This window comes from Tympanuchus pallidicinctus, unplaced genomic scaffold, assembly GCF_026119805.1.
Source record: "Tympanuchus pallidicinctus isolate F22 unplaced genomic scaffold, pur_lepc_1.0 scaffold16, whole genome shotgun sequence".
NCBI lineage: Eukaryota > Metazoa > Chordata > Aves > Galliformes > Phasianidae > Tympanuchus > Tympanuchus pallidicinctus.
The window spans coordinates 1,212,501-1,217,500 of NW_026294679.1; the positions used below are offsets into that span (position 1 = coordinate 1,212,501).

General features: G+C 48.9%; 1 protein-coding gene and 1 long non-coding RNA gene across 14 annotated transcripts in view; one reads left to right on the forward strand and one right to left on the reverse strand.

Moving 5' to 3' along the window:
- The window catches only part of LOC128077620 (uncharacterized), a 1,678-nt gene extending 124 nt beyond the window's left edge, over positions 1 to 1,554 (reverse strand). The window contains exons 1-3 of the long non-coding RNA XR_008205104.1: positions 973 to 1,554; positions 666 to 731; positions 1 to 563 (exon numbers count right to left, since the gene is read on the reverse strand). The exon at positions 1 to 563 is cut by the window's left edge and continues 124 nt beyond it. This is a non-coding gene — a long non-coding RNA (uncharacterized LOC128077620). The remainder of the gene's footprint in view (positions 564 to 665; positions 732 to 972) is intronic.
- The window catches only part of EBF3 (EBF transcription factor 3), a 115,767-nt gene that overhangs the window by 7,547 nt on the left and 103,220 nt on the right, over positions 1 to 5,000 (forward strand). The window lies entirely within an intron of this gene.

Consider the following 5,000-nt stretch of genomic DNA (forward strand, 5'->3'; position numbering starts at 1 on the left):
GAAACTCCATTTATGCCTAGCATAAATGCTTTAGAGATCTTAATTATTGATGAAAAATCTGCCGTGCTTCTAAATTTAAAGATATGACAATTTTATAGGAATTTTAATCACCTTCCACATTAGGAATTTTCAAGATTTTGTTTTTATGAGGATGGCGCGTATCTCAGCCTTGCAAAGAGCAGCCAGAGCTGCAGGGCTGTGCACACGCATGGGGCTGAGCAGGGGCTCGGGACGGTCCTCTGCGTCCCACCATGTGCTTTTAAAGCAACTCTTGAGTGCAGCGTTCAGCAGCTGAGCACACTGCAGCGAACACAGAAGGAAGGCAGGCGTGTGGAAAAGCTCTGCGCAGGCATCGGTCCTCTGACACCACCAGAGTGTATTTCCAGGTCCCCAAATTTACGTTTGCTGGCGCTGAGCACTGGTAGTTGGTCACCTACATGGGTTGGTGGTGTTGGGTTTCAGGTTTGTGTTTCCTCCTGAGCGTCGCAGAGCAGCGTTCCCCCAGCAGACCCCTGGCTCGGTTTACACTTTCCCATACCAAGTGTTACTGCTCCGGTAGTTGGCTGCAAGGAAGGATCAGACACAGCGCGCTTCATCCTTTTGTCCTTTGGACACATTTAGCAGCTTCTGACCAGATAAGGCATTTTTGTCCTCGGGATACAAACCAATAACTCAGTGCTGAATTGAGATCTATGGGCGCCCATTCGTTCCAGCCCACACCAGGAGTCGCTCTGATAGTTGGAATGGTTTATCGCAGTGGGGGAAAAAAGGAAAAGAAAAAAAATAAAAATCCAACAACCTTTTTTGCACCTTGGGAATAATAATTTGCTAGCAGTGAAGCTATTTTGAATAAACTTCTGTAAGCGTGCATGCGAATGCTGCAGTAAGATCTGAGCGCAAAAACAAAACCAAGGCCTTGCAACGGCGATACCGCCTGCCCTCCCACCTTCTAATTCATTGAGAACCATTTACCTCAGCGTGGTTTTCTCACGCAGCATGGCTGAGTGTGCGCACTTGTGCTGCTGTGCACGGTGAGGTGTCCTCTGCCACATCAGGGATGTTCGCACGGCGCAGCAACGCGTGGAGTCACCAAGAAACCACCATAAAGTGCAGCGCAGTCGGGAAAGAGATGCTGCAGGAAAAGCATCCCTGGGAAATGAGGCTGACCCAAAGAAAAGCAAATAAAAGAAAGGAAAAGGCCCATATTTTCTTTGCGGTGTTGCTGAAAAGGATGGGAGTATCATTTTCATAGTGGAATAATGTTTTCTGGGAAAACACAAAAGCAGATGTTCCTCATTAGGAACACCCATTGTCTACATATCACAAGTATGAACAGATAAATCTATCCTATTTCACCCATACATTCCAATGGCTGTAAATGATTACAGGATGCCGCAGTAACTGCTAAACCAAAACCACACTGTGTGCTAAAATAATTCCTCTGTGCCATCACAATATATTTTATTGGAAGGTATGGAAATTCCTGGGAAGACACATCCTCCTGTCTTTTCCTTTCCTTGTTTGGCTCCGTGGTGACCAACTGTTGAGAGCTGAGGAGCGATGCTGGAGGAGTGGGGCATGGGGCAGCTTGGGGCATGGGGCAGCATGCAGGCAGGGGCAGCTTGCAGGAAGGCAGCTTGCAGGCAGCAGTGAGAAGCTCACGGGCAGCTTGCAGACAGTTTGCAGGCAGGCAACAGTAGCAGTAGGCAGCCTGCAGGCAGCAATGGGCAGGTTGCGGGCAGGGAGCTCTCATGCAGCTTCCATGCAGCTCCCATGCAGCAGCAGGCAGCTTGCATGCAACCATGCAACTTGCATCCAGCAGTGGGCAGCTTTCCAGCAGCAGGCAGCTGGCAGGCAGGCAGCTCTCACGCAGCGGTGGCATGCAGCTGACTTGCAGCCATCACATGCAGCACAGGCTGCCTGTGCACCACGGCATGTCTTGCATGCCCTGCACTGCTCCTCCAGATGGTCTCCCCGCTGCCCTGCTCTGCTGGCACCTCTGCAGGCAGCCAGGGCCCCCTCCCCGCAAACCTGGCATGGCGTTGCAGTGTTTGGAGTCTTTATCATTCCGCGTGTGTCCCACTTTCCTGTCGGGCAGCCAGACATCTGTTTATCCCATTTCTTTCGTACAGAGTTTGGAATAGCTTTAGTTTGGGGGAATAAGAAGTTTTGTCATATTCAGCAGCTGTTGCCGAGCCCTGCAGCTCCCGGCATACTTGCGGGCTGACCTCAGGCTGCGCGTGGGGCGGACGCTGCCCGCATCCCACACCTCTGCAAGGCCGCTGGGTGCCCACCGTGGCTCTGCCCGGGGTCCTCAACCTACCCACGGTGCAGGGCTGCGCCTTGGCTGCGGTGCCGGAGCAGTGGCCACAGACTGATGGGAGGGTTTTTTAGGCACCAGTGTTTCCTTTCACTTCCTGTCACAAAGGTCAGCGGGAGCGACCTTTGCTGGCGGTGCCGGGCGCTGAATTATTCATGTGATTGACTTTTTGTCAGCGCACACAGTTGTGCTCTGGGACATTTTATTCATTTACCTCATTTAAAGCGCCTTTCTGCACCTGTTCAAGTATTAATATCATGTAATTTGGGCCTAATGCCGATTTTGCTGAACACTCATTATATTTTTTATTAGCTATATTTCCAAACGATTATGTATGATTATTACCCAGCCTTACAAACAGCAATGGGTTATTCCCCAGACCTTTACATCTTCTTGTCAGGTTGTTTTCAGAAGCGAGGAGGATAAACATTTGACCAGTCCCAATGTTTTTATTCCTACTCCATATCCAACCAGAGAACTTAAAGCTTTTTCCCTTATGGCTTTGCGAAAGCGTGATTAAATCCAACTCTGCGGAAGCTGTACAAATGCCAGCATTTATAAGGTCAACGCTTTTGTTAAAAATGCTATGTAAATGAGGATCTGCAAAAAGGGACATTAAATAAAATTAAATTCATTGTCTTCTTTAATGTCATTTACATTTTGGCTAAGCCCTGGCCTGTCAAGGAGGATTTTTAAAATAATTTTAATTACACATCATTTAGGGATCCAAGGTTTTCTATTCAGTAGCATTTGGATAACCTGCAAAATGGTGACTGTTTATTAACTTCTTAAATGACAACTTGTCATCTCAGCTGCACAGCGCAGGGAGAGCAGAGCAGTCTGGTGTCAGCTTCCTTTAATTCTTATATTTCTTTAAGACATGGGCACAGCTACTGAAGAACAAACCTTACCATACCTCCGCTGCTCTTCTGCTCTCATTGTCCTATAGGTGCCACCAGCATCAAAGTATATTATAAAGCGACAACTTTCCCAGGCAACCGTTCCCTTAAAAATTGTCTCTACCAGAAACTACCCCTTGTATTTTTCCTTAGGCAGATGTGGCAGATCCATGGGTTTGCACTAATGACGGAGGTGGGCTCCTGCAGCACTCAGGTGTGAGCACCTCGCTGCTGCTCAGGGTGGACGGTGATGCTGGGAGCAGGGGCTGCTCCATGCTGTGCTGCATTGCCGCAATGGGGAGTGCAGAATGAGAGGCGTGGGGTGGCAGAGAAGCAGGGCAGAGCAGAGAGATGGGCCTTCCTCATCTCCTCCTTTCTTCCCTCCTTTCCCCAGGCCCCTTGGCCACGCCACTGACATCCTTCTCTTAATCCCCGCTCTTAATCAGAGTGCGAGGCGCGGTTAATGAAATTGTGTAAATACCTGTGCTGCTGGAGGAGCGCTCCGAGCATCCTCCAACCATTGTTCCAAGCAAATCCCCAACGTGTTGGAGGAGACTTCTGTAACACTTTTTTTTTTTTTTTTCCCCTCCCTGTATAATACTTGATTATTTGCAGGGAGCCAAAGGCATCGCAGGACTGCTGTAGGACGGAGGAAGGGAATAGTCTGCTTTGGTGAGAAAGGAAAAGAGGGGGCAGGGATTTGAGCAAAGCTGTCAAAAACTATACTGCAGGAGGTACCCTGATACAAACCATCCCGTGCTTCTGCTGCAGCCTTATCAGGTGAAAAGCAAAGATACTGCCAGAGCCTGTAATTTGGTTAGGATGCCTTTGATGAATTGGATTAGGTTATGGAAAAATCTTTCAAACTCAGAGTTCTGGTACGCGAGCTTACAGGAAGTAAATAATTACCCTCAGACAGCAGATAATTAAAAAAAACAACCTGCGAAGCAAAGTGGTAGAGATGGCTTTAATAAAGCTCTGCACACGACGCAGGGCTGAGGGGTCTGAGTGCTGCAGGGCCATTGGGGACCACTGGTGGGGCGCGGGGACCCTGGGTGGGGAGGGAGGAAATTCCCGGCTTGAGGATGGGAATTGTCACCGCAGACAGCAGGAGGTGATTGACAAGCAGGGCTACAGGAAGGGAGAGCTCGGGGAGCTCAACCTGCGCTTGGCAGCGCTTCCAGGGCTCGCGCTCCAGGAAAATGAGAACCATTCACCTCGGCCAGGCTGCCAGAACACAAGCTCCTCTTGTTTGTTTATCTTCACAGCAAATCTCACAAAAATGCTTGTGGTCAAAGCGATGTATAACACAACACTGTGCTGGCATTATTAATCCACTATTAAAATAAAGATGGAACTACGCTTGAAAAAAATACCTGAAGCTGGGGGGTTTTACGGGCCGAGGGTTACCCAGGATTTTATGAGACGCAGTGATTGGAGTTTGCTGTTAACTGTTTTGGTTCATTAGCGATTGAAGCTGAAGGAAGCTCGCTGGTTCCTCGATGAGTCGGCTCAGCCAAACGCAACAGTGCTGCTCCGCTCTGGTTTGTGTTTTGTTGCTGAAGGAGCTCTCCTGATTTCTCTGGGATGGAAAGAATCCAGAGCGCAAACAGCATTTGTTGCATAGAAGGGGAACGTGTTTGTTCCTCCATGTGTGTGGATCCCCGTGTGCTGGGCTAAAGGCAAATCGAACAAAATAAAATATCTGCCATACTTTCAGCAAAAGTTTCACAGCCAGAAAATTACGCGGAGCCAATCATCGTGTGGTCGCGGTGCCAGAA